At 36.5% G+C, this 6,660-nt stretch overlaps 1 long non-coding RNA gene across 1 annotated transcript; it reads left to right on the top strand.

Annotated features, from left to right (window-relative positions):
* Window positions 1-1,030: 1,030 nt before the first annotated feature.
* On the top strand, window positions 1,031-6,227 carry LOC132627331 (uncharacterized). The gene is made up of 2 exons (XR_009577841.1): window positions 1,031-1,263; window positions 5,881-6,227. It is a non-coding gene; the product is annotated as an uncharacterized LOC132627331 (long non-coding RNA).
* The last annotated feature ends 433 nt before the right edge of the window (window positions 6,228-6,660 follow it).

The raw sequence follows: 6,660 nt of genomic DNA, 5'->3' as shown, positions 1-6,660 counted from the left end.
GATTGATGCGATTTCAAATGAGATCAATGATTTCAATGAGATTGATATTCCGATATTCTTTTCAGAACGTATTGATTTGATCCCATTAGCGGAACCAAGCATATAATCGCCAGAAACAGAATCCAATAGTTTAATTGCAGTGCATGCATGTGTGTTGCTTTTTTTCTTTCATTATTTGTATTTGGCTTGCATTCTTAGTTAGCTTCTGCTTCACAAAATACTTGGACTAGTCTGCTGCATATTTTGGATTGTTATGATTTGAAGGAATAAAAGGCATGATGAGATAAAGAACTTGTTAGGGTTTGACTTTGATTTTATTACCATATTTTAACTTTTCTCTAGAAGGAAAGCCAAAGTATAACCATAGTCGGTTTACTTTTCCTGAAAGAAAAATATAATTCTCTTTCATATTTGGGCAGTCCTTTTCTTCAAGGAAAAGAATTAGGATCTCTATAAATTGAAGAATCTTCTTTTACAACCCAGCACAATAGCATCCCCAATGTAGTCACTAAAGAGTCTTGTTTATGGGGAGATTATTCTCTCCATAGTTTTTATGTCTTTTTTTATATTAGCTTTTGATATTTAAGTCAATAGACCAAACCAATATTATGTCTTTTAGTATATTTCCATTATCTTCTGATTTATCGCCGTTCAAGTTTTGCAATTGATAGCTTCCGCATGACGCCCTGATTATTTCGATCCCAATAGACCAAATCTTGAATAGATTTTTCTTTTTCATATAATTCCATTTTGATTCTTGAATATAAGCAGATGAGGTAAATCTCGCGTAGGATTCTTTCATATTTCCCCTTTTTGTTTGCTATAATGCAAAATGTCTCCGTGTTTTTAGTGAAATAGGGGAAATATGAAAGAATATTTTGCATTTTCAATTTTACCGCATTAATATGTTGTTGTTTTTTCTAAAAAAAAAAAATTAATACCACTAAGCAAGCTTAGTGGATCTTTTATTTATTTGGAAATAAAACACTCAGGGGTTCAAATAAAGACAACAAAAACAGAACAAGGGGAATAAAGGCAACAAAATGTGAACCTAGAAGATTCAACTCCAAAAAATCCCCAAATCCAGCTCCCTCTCCAAGAAGTTGATCGATTCTTCAAGTCCATCTTATCCATCGCCTCTATCCTGAATCCAATATCCCAGAGCTGCATCAACAAGTTTGAAGTTGCGATGAGGAAGAAGTGAGCTTCCATGGTGATTTTGAGCACAACCTATAAATTTCTGATCTGCCATCCTCCCATAGAGTAAGTAATTCCTATATTCTTCTTCCAATTGATGTTGATTGTTGCTTGTAGTCATCCTTTTGCGATTTAACCCTAATATAATTTTAGGGTTTTCACCATTAATGTATCGCATTTAAGCTTGTATTCTCCTGGACCGTATCCTTAGATACGGTATTTGAGCTTTATCCATGTTAAGAATCTTCCTAGCAGCTGTTGGTAGATCAGTAAATTGATTTGCTTCAAATCTACCTGTGTTTTCCAAAGAGTAATTAGCCAAACAATCTGCTAGTTGATTACCCTCTCTGAATATGTGACTGATATGTGCTTGGCATGCTACCATATCCCTTTGAATATCTTCAACAATCTCTATGAACTCCCATGGAGGTTTCCATTATTTCTGAATTATTTGTTGTAGCACCTTTGAATCAGTCTCTATGTGAATATCTGTTAGCTGTTGGTTCCTGCAAAATAATAAAGCCTGTCTAATTGCCACTATTTCTGCTTCCATGTTTGTTGTGATGTGAATCTCCTATGACTGTGCATATATTAAGTCTCCCATATGACTCCTGATACAAAAGGCATATGAACTTCTGCCTAGGTTTCCTCTGCTTGCACCATCAGTATTGCACTTCGGTTTCCTATTATTAGGTGTCAACCATTTTACCTTAGCATAGAAGAGCTTTGGTTTGTAGTTACCCAATAATTGAACCAATTCTGACCACTCCATAGGAATATTATATAACCAGGGATATCTTAGTTTACACAACCGATGCTTGTTATGTAAAACTTGATATACTAGCCTGCTGTATGTGATGCTATTCCCATGTTTGACCACATTTCTCATTTTCCATAACTCCCACATGATAATAGCTGGAACTGCTCTAAATATAGCCTGTAACTTAGTGTTAACATCTGCTGTCCACCAAGTTAAAATAGCCTGATGTAGATGTCTTCCCTCCATGTTAAACCTGCACAAGAAGCAAAAACAAATGTGACATGGTCTCTTGCTGGGGGTTGTTGCAACACCAGCATCTAGAACAAATAGAAATATTCATCCTTTTCAGGATGTCGTCTGTAGCAATTCTGTCGTGCCATGCCCTCCACATAAAAAAACTAATCTTTATTGGAAATCCTTTTTCCCAAATGAAATTAAAAACTTCTCTTTTTTTCTCTCTCTGCCTCATATAGTCCCAAGAAGATTTGACTGTAAACAATCCATTCTTGGTTAGTTGCCACCACGCTTTGTCATCCCCCTCTAATTCTAAAGGCACATTGATATGTTGTTGGATATGATTAACAACTTCTTCTGGTAAAACTTCAGATAATCTCTCTAAATTCCACCTATCTCCAGCTACATACTCTTGGACTTCCACCTCTACATCAAAGTTGGATTCTATAATCACATAGTAAAGTGCACCAAGTTTTGTCCAATTCTCAAACCAGAAACTTGAACTTCCATTCTTCATTAATATGTTGTTTGGATTCGGGGGAGATCGGATTTTTTATTGCATAAATTTTAGGATTTGGCGGTACCTATTCGAAGATTTGGCGGTACCTATTCGAAACAGTTACCGCATTGTTATATCGCTCTAAGAATAGTTGATTGATGTAAAATCTTTTAAACAAGAGATCTAAAATCTCCATTGGAATCTCTCCTACCAAGTTATAGTTAAGGAAAATGAAATTGTTCTAACGTATTTAGATACTTTTCCTTTCCATCTTGATGAACTCACAGTAATAAAATGGGATTCATAAAATTCTCTCTCTCTCTCTCTCTCTCTCTCTCTATATATATATATATATATATATATATATATATATATATATATATATATATATATATATATATATAGAGAGAGAGAGAGAGAGAGAGAGAGAGAGAGAGAGAGACAGAGAGAGAGAGACAACTGGTCGTCCAAAGGCATATTTTGTAAATTCAGAAATAACGGCATTTTGGTAAATCTCACCTCTTAGCTAATACCCAGTACGCAGGTCTAGAAAATTCTTCATCCCAATCACTTACTCGGAAGTCGTAACTCGTAATAGACAACTGGAGTCTACAATTTTTGCTCCCAGCTATCTTTTAATTTTTGCTCAAAATTTTGCTCATTTTTTTTTTTTCTCTTTTTCTTTTCTTTCATTGCTTTTTTGATGTCTCTTGAGACTTCCTGATTTCATTTTGTTCTTACCGGTTTGAGTGGGAAGTATCTTGCGAGTTTTGATCTGCAACCAGTAGTCCCTAAGTAACAAAATTGGGAAAAATAAATAGTTTTTCCTCAATGTTATTGATTTAACAAATTTAGAAGAAGAAAACAACAGTGAAAGAATTGTTTTTGCTGTTTTGTCATTTGGAAGCAAGGGAAAATTAGTAGATTTGGCAGAATTGTGGAGTAATTTAATCTTCTAGAATGTCAGTTGTTTTGAAACTATTATCTTTTTCGGGGTTGAAGTTCATGATTGTTATTGCTTATTCTTTCCATATGGTCTGCAGTATATGGAAGTGAAAAAGATTTAAACTTTGGGTTGGAAAAAATACTAAGAATTTCTAGTGTTACACCTTGAGAATTTCCGCGTCGATTACGTCGTAAGCAAACTAATGTAAGTCCAGAGAGGCTATGATACCCCTCTCAGGTTAAAGAAAAACTTTTGACAATCATTAAGCATGTACCCTAATGGTTCCGAGGCTAAGACAATCGAAGAAAGTACTTTTCGTGAAAGTTTGTTGACTGTGTAGAGATATGACCCAACATACAGATTGTAAAAGTGACATACGGACCGTCTGTCATGTCTGAGAGGCGTAAAACAACATCAGAGAGTTGTGTAGAATTTTGGCCAACATACGGTCAGACATACGGACCGTAAGTATGACATACGAACCGTATGTCCACCGTAAGTTGCTGTCGGTGAAAAAGTTCCAAGTTACATATATTTGGCCCACTTCGTTTTTTCCCCATTTTTCATCACCAACAAACCCTAAATACTCCCAAAAATCCTCTCCACACCTCTAGAACCTTCCCCACACTCCATTTACATAAATCCAAGGCAAATCAAAGATCAACATCATTAATCCAACGAAATCAAGAGCAAGGAAGCTCTTTAGGATTGCTAGAAGTTAAGAATTTCTTTGGAAGTGGAGCTAGGGTTTTCTTCAAGTGAAGCATTTCCACCTAAAACCCATTTCTACACAATCAAAGGTGCGTTTTATGATCATTTCATATTATTTAGAATATTGAAGGGTTGAAAGACTTGGATTATGGAAAAGGTAGAAAATGGGTTACAAATATAAGAATAGTGGTATTCGTGAATTAGTAGTTTGACATGGATCATGATTCTTGAGGTATTATGAGTAAAATCTTGTTGTAAATGATACAAATGATGTTAAGGAGGTATTATATGAGAAGAAATACGATGTTATGCCATAACTATGGTCATGAATCATTTTGGTAAGGAATTGTGGGAATTGAATAATGTCGAACTTGACAAAGTTATTGATTATGATATAATGAATGTTGTTATTGATGTTGGGAGTTGTTATAGCATATGGAGGAAGTTGTAGAAACAAAGGAGATGCTGCCCAATTTTCGTTAGCTTTAGCTTAAGCCTAAGTATGTCTTCAATTATCTAATCTTAGTATGAATTCCCTTGAAGGAAGAATCGCAAGCTTAAGAGGCACGCAATTAGACGATAGAGTTGAAGAGATACAAAGGTATGTAAGGCTAGTCCCTTCTCTCCCAAGGCATGATTCCTATGACATGACTCCCTTTGTCTCTCCATGACTTTCTTACATTCCGAAAAATATGAGTCAACGTTATATAGGGCTTCTCATGAGATAAAAGAATAAGAGATATGTTATGAATACGATAATGGTAATGATGAGCCTAAGTCTAGAGATTCTAAAGCCTATGATACGATATTCTCACGAAGTTCATGCTATGAATATGATATGACATTTTACGAAGCTAATGATCATTATACGATTCCTTGATGTCATTCATTGTTGCCAGACCCACCTTATGATGTTAGTTCCTTCAAGGTGAGGTATGATGATTATGATTACTCATAATGAAACCGGGGGCTCTCGACCTTATGTCACCCTGATATAGTTATAGATTATCTTTGAGTTCTAATGCATGTTAAGTATATGATGATGATATTCCACCGTGCCTAGATAGTTGGACATGTCACCGCAAAGGCGGGCTGCATACGATTCCACCGTGCCTAGATGGCCGGACATGTCACCGCGAAGGCGGGCTGCATACGATTCCACCGTGCCTAGATGGCAGGACATATCACCGCGAAGACGGGCTGTATACGATTCCACCGTGCCTAGATGGACGGACATGTCACCGCAAAGGCGGGCTGCATATGATTACACCGTGCCTAGAGGGCCGGACATGACACCACTAGTGGGCGGCGTATGATGGTTACCCGGACGCGGGTTAACCACGATGGTACATGTGATATGTTTATATATGTGAGATGTATAACGCGTGTTTACTTTTAAAGGTTAATCAGGTTATATCTTCATCTCATGCTTCATGATTTCTTTATTAGGTAAGTATTATTCATGCCTTACATACTCAGTACAATGTTCGTACTGACGTCCATTCTTTTTGGATACTGTGTTTATGCCCACAGGTAGACAGGGAGGTAACCCAGATTCATAGTAGCTGATCAGCGGACTTACAGGAGCACTCCATTATTCCGGAGGTGCTCGAACATTGCAAGGGCATGCAATTTCTTTAGCTATCTGTTCTCCATGCTTCTCTCTTTATCAAGGACCCTAGTATTTCTTTCCCACCGAATTGCTGCTATAAACTCTGCGCAAACCAGTCGAAACATTTTCGCCTGCATAGTCTTTCCTTTAGTAACTTCTAGAATAATTTTGTATTGTAGCAGCCAAGAATGCACTGTTGGCCATTGAACTTGCAACCACTATATGAGTCTTTGCCATACTGAATAGGCAAAAATACACTCAAAGAAAAGATGATCTCTAGTATTATTGGCACTATGACACATTTGACAGGTAGGATCCAATTGTATATTCCATTTGCTTAGCCTATCTGCAGTAAGTAACCTGTTTTGAATTTGCAACCACATAATGAAAATAGTCTTAGACCTGGCTACATTCTGAAACACCAAATTCCTCCATGGAACTTTAGGATAATCACCAATCAACTGAAGATATCAGTGTTTGATCATGCTTCTTGTAGTAATGTCAGCTGTTTGGGCAATTTGCAAATAATGTCTAGTTCCCAATATCTTCCTGACCATCCAACTTGCTTGCTGAGGTATGTTAATATCCTCAATTCTTTGCCCTTTGAGATAGTAAACATGGATCCATTTTATCTAGAGCTTGTCTTGTTTGAGTGCCAAGTCCCAGCTGTTTTTAGTGATAGCAGCTTTATTCCATATTTT

Source organism: Lycium barbarum, chromosome 1 (genome assembly GCF_019175385.1).
Source record: "Lycium barbarum isolate Lr01 chromosome 1, ASM1917538v2, whole genome shotgun sequence".
Classification (NCBI taxonomy): domain Eukaryota; kingdom Viridiplantae; phylum Streptophyta; class Magnoliopsida; order Solanales; family Solanaceae; genus Lycium; species Lycium barbarum.
Note: the sequence above shows the minus strand (reverse complement) of the source record. Positions and strands in the feature narration are given on the sequence as shown.